The sequence below is a fragment of the Triturus cristatus genome, chromosome 11 (genome assembly GCF_964204655.1).
Source record: "Triturus cristatus chromosome 11, aTriCri1.1, whole genome shotgun sequence".
NCBI classification, from domain to species: Eukaryota; Metazoa; Chordata; class Amphibia; order Caudata; family Salamandridae; genus Triturus; species Triturus cristatus.
The window spans coordinates 229,397,471-229,413,391 of NC_140594.1; the positions used below are offsets into that span (position 1 = coordinate 229,397,471).

Consider the following 15,921-nt stretch of genomic DNA (forward strand, 5'->3'; position numbering starts at 1 on the left):
TATATATCCTGTTTCAGCTTGGTTTTGCCCTCTGCATCATGCCTGTAACAACACCTCCCATTGTCCCACGAAACACTCTGCTACACTCACCTTGGACCTCGACATGGACAGCCATATTTTGTTTGTTTACCAATGACACAGCAATCAGACTGCGGACTGTACTCTTCATCTTCCGATGTACCCATCAAGCCATAAAGGACTCTGGCTGGCCCTCCACTGGGCCACAAAGTGATGTGGGGTTTGCATGGCCATGTACTGTTCCAGCTCCCACACTCCACCTAATATGAACTAAACATCCCAAATGCACACAGATGTGTCCATGATCGACCAAGTATGTAAGTCTGGATGAATGTAGTGCATTGATTGCACAAAAAGGCACACCCTGGGAAATGCCAACAATGCGCATGTTTTTCGGTGACCCACATGGCCAATGAGATGACTGGGAAGGTATGCACTAGCCATGGCCCCATTGCCATGAAACAGCAACTGCGCAATTTCACACCTTTGACCCTCGCGATGTTTGAAATGGTGCTGTGTATAAAATGCCAAAGTCGTTGGCAGGCCTGAAGTAGTGTCCCCCATCACATTCGTCACCAGTACATCTCTTTGCATGCCCTCATGTGTACTCTCCCTCTAGCAGTATGTCAGCTTGAGGTACATTGCCAAGCGCCGCTGTCTACTCAGCATGCACAGGTGTGTGTCACCCACGTTGATGTTGTCCGCTTATGTATTGGAGTCCAGGCGAATGTAGCCATGTCCACTGTCGCCGTGGGATATGTGACCAGTTCTCCAGGATGCAACAAGGTGTTGGGACCTGTGCAATGGTCCGGACAGGAGTGCTGCATCCACCCCCTTACACCAATATGCATCACAGCCCAATAGGGGAGCGTCTCAATGTGGTCACTGCACACGAGGAGTTGTGCAGTCTCACATGTCCGGCTGCAAGCATGTATGCCAAGTATCAAGGTATCCCTTGAACGGTTATCCCGGTGACACTCCTGGTCGTGGGCCAAAAGGGGACGCACACACATGTCAGGATCTAGTTCAGCTACCGTTATATTGGCTATGCATACATCCATGAGCCACTCGAATATGCTAAATCGACAATGCAACACAGGCTGAACGCAGGTGATGTTGGCAAGGCGGAAGCTTAGCCGGTGACTGATGTGCAACACTGCCAGTTGCAGTGCCCCCAACAAATGCAGCATTCGGTCAAGGTACAGTCCTACGTGACGGGGGTTGTGCATGTGCCCAGGATGTCCTGCCATTGCGTTGGTGGCTCTCGGAGAACCGGCACTCTTCTGACCTGCGTCAGTTATGTGGATGATATGCCACTGCTCGGAGCAGTGGTTTGTATGTGTTGTTGTGTACGTAAATGTCAAGGGCATTCCATGCAAGAGTACCTCGAGCAAGGACATCTATGTGTGGGGTGTTGATACGTTGGACTATCATTACCGCTGTGCGTAGTGTGGGAGTCGTCATCATCTGCTACGGTGTATCTTTCAGGGGTGCCTGCCGCATGCAAAACACAGCTCGGAGGTGCAGATGTCCTTCCGCATTCTGCATTGGGACAATAGAGCTCTTATCCTTAATGTTAGTCTGACTACTGCTTGCATTCTGGAAATGTGATGTGTCTTTCGTGCTGCAATTGATACGAGGTCTTAGGCTTATGGTGCACCAATAGCCATACACACACCAGTTGGCAATGATATGTACTCTGCCATCATTAACTTTGGACTCTGTTTCAGATAAGGGACCGGGTGGACTGCAGTGTGTACCTGCACATGATTGGGGACACACCGGTGGCAGCAGGTGAGCAGTAAGGCCTGGGTGCGCAGGGGCGGCACTGTCTCTCTCTCTCTCTCCCTCTCTTTCTTACACTGTCTCTCTCTCCCTCTGTTATTCTCTCTCACCCTCTCTTTCTTTCACTGACACGCTCTCCCTCTGTTACACTCTCTATCTCTCTCTCTCTCCCTCCCTTTCTTTCACTGTCTCTCTCTCTCTCCCTCTCTTTCTTTCACTGTCTCTCTCTTCCTCTGTTTCTCTCTCTCTCTGTCCTTTGATGAGCACATGACACACCTTCTTATCTTGATTTTTGTCTTGCAGGCTGTGACTTACAGATTGTCCAGACATGACCCGCCATATAGTTGTATTGAGTTTATTTTTAAATAATTATTGGTTTTTGGTATTCAAAGATGAATGATTGATTCTCCTTTCTCTGGCCACACATGACAGTTGATTGTTGTGTTTGTGTGACATCATGCGAATTGTTTTGTTCATGTATTTGTAAAGATGATGTACAATATCTTTGAGCGGGGGGCTGGTTAGGCACCAGGGGGGGTGGCGGGCCGGGGGTGGTGGCGGTGTGTGTTGTGGCCCTCTTGGGTGTCCGAGCTGCATGATCAGTGGCTCAATGGCAGCTGTTGTTCTTCTGGTGTGGCTATGGGCTGGGCTCCCATTTCTGGTGCAGGTTTTCTTACGACTTCACACCAGGTCGGAGCAGGTGTTAAATCCCTGCTACTAACGTGCCTTATCGTATGTTTAGGAATGTTATCGACGATCTTGTTGGTCGTTGTGAATATTGCGAAGTGGTGTTGTCGCGGCTTTTTGCACGGGAACGCCTACTCTGCATTTCATTAGCGTTAGTTGCCGGTATCATCTGTAGCGATATGTTTTGCGGCGGCTATCGCAGGATAACTGGTGTTATGGGCTGTTAGCACCAGCTTGTGAATGGTGCGATAAATTTATCACCACTTTGGCTGCGATAAAGTGCCGCTAACTCGGCGATAAGTCCTTGAGTATATCCCCCTAAGACTTATATTAAATTCAACACATCTTTAACCTTGAAGAATTGCATCATGGGAGGACAGGAAAAAGCAAAGTTGTGAGCAACTCCAAATCGGGGACCAAATTTATCAACACTTAGCCCTGTTGCATTCACTAAAAGTGATGCAAACTGGCACAAAGTCTTTATTTGGGATTTACTTTCCAGGATAAACAATTTCTTTTTTGATTGAAAGTATCCTTAAAGTAACACAAAGTAGCGATCTGCACTAATCAGTGTTAATGGGCGCTTCCCCATGGGCATTCCCATGCAAGCAACCATTGTTTGTGACACAAAGATCTTTCTGCTAATAGTTGTAGACAGGGCTTGGGCCAGAAATGTACACCTCTTTGCATCAGGTGCAAAGTAGTAAAAAAGTTTTCTTTTTTTGCAAACCTTTCCAACTTTGCATAAATGCTGCACTATACAGCACCAGTAGCGGTCCGTGGAGGGAGTTCCGTGGGGCGGGAAGGCGGGGTAGGGCAGGGGCAGGGTGGGGAAATGTAAACACCAGAATATGGATGAACGGAGGTAAGTACACATTTAAATAAATACAACGAATTCCTTTGCGCGCGCTGCGCTCGTTCAAGTTAGTCTAAGAATAGCATTTTGTACTGGTAGGTTAATCTTACATTACAATACCTATGCTTAACTCGCGTACACCTTTGCACTGTGGTACAAAGGTCTGGGCGTGGCTCTAGGCAGACAGAAAGTGTGCCAGCTCTTGGGAAGCTCTTGGGATATCTGCCTAGATATAGTGCTGCCCTGCTCTCTAACATTCAGGCTTCACTTGCAAGCAGCTTGGGTTGCTGCAGGAAAAAATAGTAAATTTTCCCATGAGTTTGTGACAAGAAAATGCAAGTTGTGACTTAATCTCTAGCGATAGCTGTCTTATTTCCAACAAAACATACACCGAAAAACACAACTGGTCTGGTTCCATTCTACACGAGCCTTTTCCAGTAAGCAAACCATCCCCTCAGTTTCAACCTCTGGTTGGAAGAGGTGCTGTGAGCCATTAGGCAAAAACAAAATTTCAGAATGGGGTTGTGTGTTTAGAGCTGCAGAATCAGTCAGTGGGACAGGAACGAAGGAGTGCAAAGGGGAACAGTTCAATTTCAGGAGAAATTATGCTCCTTCTGCTGTCTGCAGCTGCTGCACCTCACCCTCCCATCCTATCTCAAGTAAATATCAGACCAGAGCAACATAGTGGGAAAACAGATCTGTAACATTTCAAGAACCCACTCTCTATAATCCACTGGAGTTCTTCTGCCTCTCTTCTGCACCCTTACAAATAAATCAGATCACAAATACCGAATTTGTTACCAGATAACATTTAGAAATTACAGATTATATGATTTATAGGAGACTTCATTATTTTAGATTATCATCAGAATTATATTGATAACAATAGCTAGATTTGTATAGAGGTTCTATAATGGATCACCATTGAATTTGGTCCTGTATTACTATTGAGGGCTTTTGGTGACATCAGAAACCATAAGGTAGAAGCCAAATAATTTGTAGCTGTTCCGAATCTATCCGGATGGGGCAAAGGTACAGGTGAGCACTTGAGGAAACTACAATATTGAAGTTATTTTCATGAAAATCGAGTTTTTCTTTTCCAAAATGGTAAGCTTGGATTTGATTGGAAAAGTATTTTCATAATCTGACAATTGCTTTTGAGTGCAAAGTGATTGCTTTTACATCATATATTTACGTAACAATCACTACTGCAGTTCTGGATTTTCCTAGGTAGGCTTAGTGTAAAGTCTCTGCTGTTCGAACGCTTAATCTCTGTGTACGTGCTGCATGAGCCTGTAACAGGAGTCTCCTGGAGATATGTAGTTAATATTTTACTTCCTGTCCCTTCCTAGAAGATCGACAATTATAAGATTGAGAAGCTACTTTGAAGTGGCAGGATGGAGAGATTAAAAGAAGTGAAATTTAGAACTGTAGATTCTTTGAAAAATTAAAGGTAAATGTGAAATTGCATTTTAACTGCCTATCTCACCTATGTCGTTATAGACATTTTTATGATAATGTATGCTTGTAAATGCACTATTGCTACACCATTCTGTCAAAGTTTTCTTGGCCAGATGAACCTCTAACCCTCCAGGAAAGGGTCATACTTGCTTGCCACACAGTACTGGTATATTTTATAAGTGCCATTTCAGAGCCTAAGACCTATTGAAAAGGATTGGTGAATATTGAAGCACAAACAGGGGCACAGAAAAAGAACCTCTGTGAAAAGGCCTCACAACATTGCTTAATTTGAGCCGGTTGTTTCCGGTGCTCAGTACCAGCACTTATGACAGTCTGCACATGGTAGCACTGTCAGTCGAATTTAGAGAAAAGGACAACAGCTGTTTATTAATTCAATACACAATTAAAAAATACTAATACCTACCACCCAGGCTGTTTTATAGCTTTGGGGGCCTGGAATAGTCACACTTTTAAGAGTGTGATGATTAGTAATTGTGTTGGTGCTGTCATTGGCAGCGCTGTTAGAGGCAATGGGTGGGTCAAGATGGCCTCCTGGCGAGGGCCTTGGCACTTATGTTTTCACAAATTAAGCACTGCCTCACAAGTGTGCAGCGAGGCGACCAGGGCGACCACTGACCTCCTAAAGGAAATGCCCTTCAGCCCAAATGTTCTTCAGCTTGAAAGAGCAAGGATGCCAGTGAAGGCTGGCATGTATTTGGAGTGGTGGAGTGGGCAAAATATGAGTGGGATTAAAATAATGTTTTAAAAATGGCGCTTACCTTTCTGATTTGCCGCTGGATGTCCTCGCTCGGGTGTCTTCTTTCCTCAAAGCTCCGGACTCTTTCTCAGCAGATGTTCACTCTTTAGAAACTAGAGGAGGGGCCAAGAATCCACTAGTTGAATATAAAAAGAATCTACTGAAGCATAAGGAATACAGAAAAAAATAAAAAATGAATCAAGCGAAGCACACATACAAGTTCAGTATTCTGAAATATTTTTTAAAAGTCAAGCTAAGCATTTCAAACTTTTTAAGCGAGCTTTTTACACAATACTTGCTGACTTGTGGTGACCTTTTTGGCGACCATATTTTGCGCTAGGCGAATGTTTAGACCAGGTGATGCATAATGAACCAAAAACACTTGGAATTCCATTGATTTCAAACAGATATTAGTGGACCCTTGTTTTGTTGTTGAATAGCCTAATTCTTTCGAGATTTCACCTCTGAATAGCATTTGAATCAAACATTTACGCTCCCTTGAACCGAGGACTTAAACTCTCGACTTTTCCTACTTAATTTGTTTACTCCCAAATGTCCATTGATTGTACGCTGCCACCTCAAAATCTCTACACATAGATGCCTTTTATTTTTTTAGTTTATTCATTCTTTTTAATGCTTTGTAGTGTGTTCTATATGTAAAGCACTGCAGATTTACATTGACATGGTGTATTAAAAAGTTGACAATCAAAAGTAAGAGAGTGTACAATAAGTTTCAACGTTCAATACATTTTTTGCCACAAAATATTTGAATTCTCAATAAATCCTAAAAGGAGTACAATGTGGTGAACCAATACAGTAAATCACATTTCCAAGCATAAACAGTTTAACATTTCTTATAAGTTCTACTTAAAACATCAAAGCATTTCGGAAAGGTACTATGACAAGGTCATGCTTTGCGTATCTATACTTGAAATGTCTAAATGCTTCCAGTTTCATGAACTTCAAGCAATTTTGCAAACAAATATTTATTTCTGAGATTAACTCTGTTTCACATACAATACATTAGATTTCTATAACTTACCTGGGAGCAAAATGTCCCTGCAGGCTCTTCACTTCATTTGCCTTTTGCTCTCCTGCACCAACTCTGTTTGTGGGTTCCCAACGGAGTCATACCCTGCACCGACTGCTTTCCAGAAGTCCCCTTAGCTGTGAGGGAAATACTCTGCTACGTGTGATTCAGATTTTATCCTTGAATACCTTTGCTTCTCTCATTGAGTCAACATGCCTTCTGTTTGCTCTGGTGACTCATGAGTGCTGAAAGTCCTTCAAGAGGTACTGTTATTCTTTATCAAGGACTCTGTTGTTATTGTATGAAATATGCAAATTAGAAATGTGAGTATTGTGAATTGATCTGCTGAGTGCCTTAATGCACCAAAACAAATAGTCTATGCTCTAAACATATGTAGCCTAGGCAGGTAAAGGTTGAGAGCTGGGCAAACAATCAGAAAGCTTCCTGAGCATGCTACAACTACCCGGGATGGTGTCACTTCAAACTCATCGCTTTTTTGGTGTACGTTGTCTCACTTTTACTCTGTCCTCCACTACTCTTTCAGTAGGGCCACTTCCGCTTGAGCAAGAGCGAATCTACTCTACAGCCACTGTGTGTTAGCTTCTCTTGCTTTGCTGAAAGGACAATGTAAGCCCTATAGTTGCTGAACAATTTGAAAAAAAGAAACAAACCAAGAGGTTAGTTTATTTCTTTTATTTTCCAACTGTATTAAGGTAAAGCAAGAGGAGAGTCGCAGGCATACCGAGGCTCTAGAGTGCTGAAGGCATTAGATGGAGTTGGCAGTGTGTGCTAGATTCTCTCTTGCAAGCTGTGAGACAGAGCTCCTGTTCCCACTGCACTCCCTTTTTGGGGCTGATCCAGCGCTGGGCCAATTTCTTACCATTGATTATCCGACCGATCTATCTTTGTCGACTGAGAGGTGATGGAAGTTAGCACTTAGTCAAACACATCTACTTAACAGTGTAACCCATTTGGCTACACAATACGGACCAGGAATCAGTAAATAAAGTCAAGAGGTTTTATTACAAGTTAGCAGTTAGGTTAAAGGAAATGCATCTCAATAGCATGCTGTAAAGATACAGAATAACGACTGGATAGCCAAACCTTCTAAAGACGTTCAGGCACAGCAGCATGAGGCAAACAAGAAGTTCAGTCACAGTAACACAAAAAATTAATAGCAGAATGTGGTACTCAGAAAAGAGCCTCTGATCCTCTCTCGTAAATATGAGTAATGTCTAAGGTCATCTAATTGAAAGTCTAAAATCATCAAAAGTTATTTACTCTAAAGGAGTCACAAAGGTTAGAGAAATCCAGAAAAAGAGAACCATCAGGGAAGTTTGGGATGGTGTCAGTATTTCAGAAGCTCAGTCAAGAGTCTTCTAAGGATAGGAAAGTAAGTGTTAGCCTAAGCCACACTCAGCAAATAATCAAAAGGGGTAAGCATAGAGGTATGTACCTCTCAAAATCCAAAAGGAAGGTGGCCAACATCAATCTGTAAGAACATCAGTTAATTCCACACAAATCTTCTGGGTAACACCCCTTGATCACACTATCGGGGGCTCCATTGTCCTTTCCATTCTAACGTTTTGAGCTGCAACATTAGCAGATTCTCCCAGACCAGTCCTGTGAACGGTATCCTCCTTGATCACCTGCAACACGTGGATACATTAATGTGTAGAGACTATCAATTAACACTCTAGCTCTCCATGTTCTTTGCCAAAGTCCTCTTCTCATCCTCTCTATCACAAGTACAGTGTTACATCTATTCTCAAACTAACAAATGGATTCCACCGTTCTGAACACCAATATTGCACAAATTAAGCTCTCCAGTGAGCTACAAGTACCCGATTCCGGCAATTTGCTGATACCAGTTCAAACCTGCGCGAGCAGACACAGACAGTCTGTGCAATATTGGTGTTCAGAACGGTGGAATCCATTTGAGGATTTTAATTATAGTGCGGTGAAAACTACGAGTCCCAGAAACTCTTCTCATTGATCACGCCCACTAGGGGGCTGTACCTACTAAAGGACTGTTAATGGAGGGCTCATTTCCCATGCTAATCTGCCTTTGAACATTGCCGGGAGCCCGTGAACAAGGAGCAGGAGCTCCGAAACGCGTAGGGCCATGTATTTAAATGAGCACCTTTGATGTCCGGTTTTCAAAGAATAAAGGAATGCTGCTTGAAGACGCAGAATCCGCTGGTTCATTCAAGGTCGTCCTCAAAGGTGGGATACCTTGTGTTGGAATATATATATATATATATATATATATATATATATATATATATATGTCCCCACAATTGCCACTTAACTGCTGAACTCTTTTCATGACGGGTGCTTCATTCGTGCAAGTGGCATGCACGTAAAATTATATACCAACAAAGAGTCCCTACTTCCAGGAACACACAGGAGCACTCACAGGTTCTGCAATCCTTTCTTTTATTTCACCCAGCATGACGCGTTTCGTCTTATGTGACTTTCTCAAATGCTGTTTAGTGATTAAAAGGGATTTATGGAAGTCCGATGTTTAAAAAGCCACGTAGGCTCCTCCTGCACAGCGTTTCAGCAAGGAAGGACCAAGAATGGAAGCCGGTCCCTACAGGTGTACTTCGTTGCCATCTTGGAGTAGGTATCCCATATCGTAGCGTTCTAAGATGGTATGTTTTTTTCTTTTAGATATTATTTCTAGTAAACTTCCATTAAATAATGGGAACTGGGTCCATAACTCGTTAATAGACTATTGCGCTGTGCATTTAAAAACTGAGCCTCGGTGCTTGATTTGCAGCCTTTTCGTCAGCCGTATAATTGCCATTGCGTGTCTTCTATTCCTGAGAGCGCCGATTTCGTAGTCTCCACTGAAAAAACCATAGGTTTCACACATGTTATAGTTAGCTGGACATTTCACTCGTAAAAAAACATTGAAATTCCCCCGTTATAGTTAGTTCAGCTAAATATAACTCGCGCGACCGCAATCCACTGCTGATGATGTCACATATTACATCACTGTATTCACTAAGATACTGTTAATAAGTCAGTTATACAATTAATTTTACAAAAAAAACATCCATTTAGACACTTATTTACCCATTTATTCTTCCATTAACCTTTAGATATACATATATAAAAAATATTTATTTTTCAGAAAGACACATATTCACTGGATGATGTCATCAGTGATGTCATTTGAGATGTCATCAGTGATGTCACTGACCATGTCATGAGTGATGTAATATGTGACGTCATCAACAGTGGATTGCGGTCGCGCGAGTTATATTTAGCTGAACTAACTATAACGGGGGAATTTCAATGGTTTTTTACGAGTGAAATGTCCAGCTAACTATAACATGTGTGAAACCTATGGTTTTTTCAGTGAATATATATATATATATATATATATATATATATATTTGTGCTTATGACTTCTCTTTAATGTTACAAATGGGTAATTTCATTTCTTAATGGCCATTAGTCTAGACACTTTCCACATTAATACCATTACTTTTTATGACTTTAATATTCCAGGCTTTTTTGTTTAGGATTAATGGGACATCAGTTCTCATCTGGGAAACTGATAAAGAAGTGCTCCTTCTCTCAAAACGTACGGTGGATTAATAAAAAAAAAATGAAACTGCACACCCCTTTTGTTGCCTGTGTCAAACTATAACCAGTTCTCTTTTGGTCTGTCAGCATCTGCCATATGTTTGGATTTTCTCATAAGGGGACATACTATTTTACACACAACAACGCCTTGGCTGGCTGTAACCTACATATGCCTCAGCCTCACTCTCCTGAGCCTTGCCTGTTGCAGAGTTTCTGTGGTCACTGTTCGATCAGGTTAAAAGGGTACTAGAATAGTTACCTTTCATTTCTGGTGCTTTGCAGCTGTTTTAAGATCTCCTTAGAGTTTCACATTGCTCAAATGGGTGTCATTTCTGATATTTATGTTTCCCTCCTCTATATTGCTTGATTTTGCTCTGTAGAAGTGTCACTCATAGTCCTTTAAATTTCACTCATAATTACACTGAAATTATGAAAATGTCACACAAAGCAATCTGAAACCTTGGCAGCTATGAGACAGGGTCTGTCTGAACTCTGTGATCTAATGTGAAAGTTAACTCATCGCTCAATGCTTGCTCATATATTACAAGTTGCATAAACCAGGAGTCCCAGTAACAAAAATTATGTTTCCGAAATCTCTTGATATTGATTCCGCACAAGAAGCTCTGAGTTACCCCGAAGCCCCCTGTGTGCCACTCACGGCAGAAACCCTTTTCAGTCAAATGTACTTGGTATAACACTGCACCTGGCGGCTAGTTCTATGTCTTGTAGCGCGACGAAATATGTCACTTAAATACCACTCCATATGCGTTTTAGGGAAGATCTGCATGCTGAGCCTGCGCACGGCACAGCCGTGTGGTCTTCAGTCTCAGGGTGGGGCATCAGTTGGGCAGGGGCCAGGGCTGGGCTGACTGAATTGTCATGCGCAATCAGTGTAAACTGTACTTGTGGACTGGACAGACACGGACCCACGACTACAGGGCTAAGCACGTTACCTGCCAGGGAAACACAGACACAGGGTGTAATGCTCGCTCTTAGGGTGACTGTGCTGGAAAAGAACTGACCCCGGTGTACTGTCCTGAAGAAGCCCAACCATCTCGCGGACCCGGCTTCTGATTTCTCTTGCGGTGCGCGCCACCGTACTCGGCTTATTCGTTGCTCCGGGAGGAGCGAGATTAATCTCAACCTGCACTTACCTCAAAATGCACGGGGACACTTTTAACCTGCACCAAGTGCATTTACCTCTGCCTGCCTCAGGCGTACTAACTACAACTTGCACAGAGAGAAATCACAGCACCTGAATTACGCACATTTACACTGCAGATGTGATGGGGCTTTTGCCTGCATCAATGACACTTACACATACAACAGGAATTCTGGACTGAGGAATTGGTCTCATCTTGCATCTTGGGGCACTTACGGCACTAGGCATATTTATTGTAATTCAGCTTTTAACTATTCCTAGGGCTTTGGCATTCACTAGTTACACCCCTTACACTGGAACAGTTACAACATAGGAGCTAGTATGACAGCGCCAGGTGTACTTATTGGCAACATGTACAAGAGCCATGTACGTCTAAATGCAGCCCCTTGAACATATGCCCTGACCCCACCTCACCTTGGGGGTTAAATATAGTACTGGAGCACTTGAAGATCCTGTACTGAGCACTTGCTTCGCTCTGCACCATGGACTTTTACGTCAACATAAAGCCCTGTCATTTGATGTCCCCAGGGCAAATATCGTATCGGAGCAGTTGCAGAACCTTGTGTTGGGTGCTTAACTCGCCCTGCTCCTAGGGTATTTACATCATCTTGCAGGCTGCAGCCCCTCTGGGATAAATACAGTATCGGAGCGCGTGCACAAGGTGCACGTAAAGCAACACCCACCTTCCACACCCGGGGACAGTGACAGCGTTGGAGCACTTACCGCATCTTGCCCTCGTTAAAATTTACACATTCTGCAGCTCCTTCTCCTCATGGCACTTGGGGCAGCCGTAATGCCGGGTCACTTATTACAGTCGGCACTTCTCGCTCCCCTGGACATCTCACGCTCTGGTGCCGGGGGTCGCAGGGGGTTTACGGTGTCAGCATTTACGGGACTCTACTCCTGGTACATGTGCAGGCAGATGCACCGACAACACGTTCGTAATGGCACTTACTGCAGTAGGCACTTTGTTGTAACACAGTGAGGGCAATTATGGTGTCTGGACGCTTTGGTACCACCGAAGGGTGGAGAGGATAAAGTAGTAGCCTTCGCGGGGTGCAGATGCAGCAATTAAGGCAAACTACACTGCAAGGACCAGATGGGCTTACAGTTCCACAATTTGCAACAAAGGCAAACTGCATAATCAGCAATTTTGCAGCAACAGTCTCCTGCCTCAGTCACTTTCAGCAGCTGCACTTCCTCTATGTCTTGCACAGTGAGGGGTGTGCGCCCTAAAATTGCCAAGGACGCCCCCAAAACCCCAGGGAATGCCTGCCTCCACCACTCACTGCAACCTCCCCTGTTTCGTTAAGTGTCAGGGTTCTTGCAGGAGGAGCGCTCACACCAACCTGCAGCATGAGTACTTGACTGTGCTTGCAAGAGTGGGCACAAGGGCGCTGCTCCAGGCACTTACACAACTTGCAGTTCAAAAGGACAGTGGTCTGGTGAGGTCAGAGATCCTCATGTAGCGGGGCTACAGTTATTGATTTAAGAAAACAATTCAATGGTATTGGTGATATGTAGAACTCAATTAGAAAACGTATGCAAGGACACAAGAAGGTAGAGGAAGGCATCACATTTTATTCAACATCATAAAATGGAGTCGCTTCCATTCCTACCATTTTTTGCATTTTAAGAAAGTGTATATTCTATATACAGTGCTCACACATACAAAAGTGAGGGTGCGTGAAGTGAAGTGCTTAGTGACAATAAAAACATTTCATCGCATTGTTAAGCAGGTCAAAAAGAACCCAATTGGTTTAAGCAATGTTAAGGGAACTTTGAAATTGAGGTCGACGGCGTTTCGATCTTAGTGAGTCAAGATCATCATCAGGACAAAGTAAGTGCGAGCACGTTAGATCTAAAATGGGGGAAAAACAGTCAATTACTGGTGTGTCCTAGATATGCATAAATTACCAAGGTGGTACGTGTTGGTAATAGCGCAATAAGGCGTGTAGACAGGAGGCAACATCAAGGCAGTTAATGTGATGTTGAGTTAGTCGGGTGAATGACAATTTTAAACGAACAATTTATCTAGGGAAGGAGGTGGTACCGCCGTTGCTAATTCGTGAAGTATTGGTGTGTCCAAAATCAGACGCGAGAATGAGTGCAACCGGTAGTGATGAAGGAGAGAGAATTACTGGTGGCGCTTGAGGAGGGGACTAGCAGAGTGAAGGAATGAGTCCAAGGCGCATGGTAAGCCGCGGCAATGGAGTGAAGACCCCCGGATAGGAATCAATGTGATCATGAGCAGCTCAATGCAGGGAACGAAATCGGGTGTTCAGAAAAAGGAAAGTGAAGTTCTCAGATTATAAAAACTCACGATGGAGAAATGAACTTACTACGTGAGACCGTAGTGATAGAATCCAAGACCTGCACAGATGGTCGAGGAGCCCAAAATTCGGGAGAACGTCCGTTTTGGCAGTGGCACGGAAAGGGAGGAAGGTCCCAAGGCGCTGGATGCGGGAGCAGGAAGGGCGGAAAGGAAAATTCATTAATATGGAATGAGGCGGGAGGCGCGAATTCCAGAGGGACAGCGTGAGTGGAGAGACTTACTTGTGTGGGCACTAATCACGAGAGAAAGGAACGGAGTGAAGCCGTTGCCAGTCCGTGTTCTGCGGCATGGTTATAGATCCTAGGCGTGTGATTGACCCGGGAGTTGCTGCAGGCGAGAACGTGAATGTTGCAGTTAAAATTCTGTAAGGGGTTAACCAAGGGGGGGACTAAGTGGCAGCGTGAGGGGGCAGACTTACTTGGCAAGAAGCTTATTCGAGGTAGAATGAATCAGTTCAGGAGCGCGCTGGCAACAGTCCGGTGCGTGCTGTGTGTGCGTTCATCAATGGGAGATAAGTACGTTTGGGGAGGAAGAAGGCGCATGCGTGAGGCAACGCACGTGTGGACCGGGAGTGGTCATTACGTACAAGCGGAGTAAAAAAGCAGCCATGTTGAGTGAGGGGTGGTGCACGCAAGTATGTATCTACAATGCTGTATTCAGGGGTAAAAAAATAAATAATAAAGCAAATCTGAAACAATATGAATAAAAAGGACATTAATTACTGTAAATTGTGTTAGCTTGTAGAAACATGCTACATACAGGGAAACGGACAACATATTCAATGATTGAAATAGAGCTCTATTGTCATGCGAGTGAAGGCAGAGACAGCCTGAGTTCAGAAGCTTACAGTATCATGTTCCACTCGTCAATGCTATTGAGACCATGTTCGATTGAGCGACAGTTGAACATCCATTTGCATTCTAGTCTGTTTAGAGTGAGAGTCTGGTCCCCACCTCTGCTGTTGGGGTGGAGCATGTCGATCACTAGCCATTCGAGATCATTTTCAGTGTGTCCTTTTTCAATGTAATGGTTCACCAAAGGGGCTGTTGTAACCCGGCAACGTATTCGGCTCCTGTGTTGTCCGATCCTGGCTTTGATTTTTTGCGTTGTCTGGCCAATGTACTTCAGATTACATGGGCATTGAATACAGTAAATTACATTTGTGGAACTACAGTTGGAAAAGAAATTAAGGTCATGCATACTAGTAGCATACGCAAATACTTTGGTGTTAGTTGTGAAAGGGCATGCCGCACAGTTACCACATTTGAAGTGACCTACAACTGGAGGTAATCCAAAAAGTGAGTGGATTCCATTGTTTTTGAGTATTGGTCTCTGTGCCCTAACTAAGTGATCCTTGATATTACGGGCCCTCCTGAAGGAAAATAATGGGGCTTCCTTAGTGATGTTGATGGATGTAAGGAGTGGCCAATGTTTCTTAACTACTTTAGTAATGCTGTTTGTAGCCGGGCAAAAGGTAGTTACACAGGTGATGCGTGATAGGGTTTTTTGGGTTTGGGTTCCAGGAGTATCTCCCTGTGAGAGTACCACGCTCTCTTCATGGATCTTTTGACAAGGCGTCTCGGGTATCCTCTGTGAAGTAATTTGTCATATAGGATATTGGCCTCTTTGAAGTAGTCATCTTTGAGTTTGCAATTCCTTCTGATTCGAAGGAATTGTCCAAAGGGGAGTCCATCTCTGAGTGCTCTGGGATGTGCACTCTTGTAATGCAGAAGAGTGTTGCGCTCGGTGGGTTTCCTATGTAGAGTGGTGTATAGGGTACCTTCAGAATGAATAACAGTAACATCTAGATAGTTTATAGAGTGTTTACTGGAGTCATGTGTGAACTTAAGATCCGGTTGGCAGTTGTTAAGCCAAAGGCAGAATTCATCGAGTTCTAATTTAGAGCCGTGCCAAATCATAAAAACATCGTCAATGTAGCGATGCCAGTTTTTAATTTTGTTGCGGTGTGGGTTGGATTCATTGAGGATGAATGTCCTCTCTATTTCATCAACGTACATGATGGCAAAATTTGGGGCAAAAATTGCGCCCATAGACGTACCTTTCCTTTGTCTGTAATATTTCTCATTGAATAGAAAATAGTTTTCAGAGAGAGCTATTTCAAGGAGGGAAATGATGAATTCGGTCGGTACCTTGTGTGGGCGAGGTCTGCTGTTTAGGTGTTTTTCAATGACTTCTTTGCCTTAATCTTGTGGAATGTTTGTATAGAGTG

The 15,921-nt window shown here is 43.7% G+C and overlaps 1 protein-coding gene and 1 pseudogene across 6 annotated transcripts in view; both read right to left on the reverse strand.

Moving 5' to 3' along the window:
• Nucleotides 1-6,702, reverse strand: part of LHFPL7 (LHFPL tetraspan subfamily member 7) — a 187,088-nt gene extending 180,386 nt beyond the window's left edge. For 2 of the 6 annotated variants that reach the window (XM_085633418.1, XM_085633414.1), the window contains exons 1-2: nucleotides 6,607-6,702; nucleotides 5,587-5,677 (exon numbers count right to left, since the gene is read on the reverse strand). The gene's annotated coding sequence lies outside the window, so the exon portion shown is untranslated. Of the gene's footprint in view, nucleotides 1-5,586; nucleotides 5,725-6,606 lie in introns of all 6 variants that reach the window. The other 4 variants (XM_085633416.1, XM_085633412.1, XM_085633417.1 and 1 more) reach the window with 3 other exon arrangements.
• A 4,050-nt stretch (nucleotides 6,703-10,752) lies between these two features.
• LOC146783949 (U11 spliceosomal RNA) lies at nucleotides 10,753-10,868 on the reverse strand (annotated as a pseudogene).
• Between the last annotated feature and the right edge of the window lie 5,053 nt (nucleotides 10,869-15,921).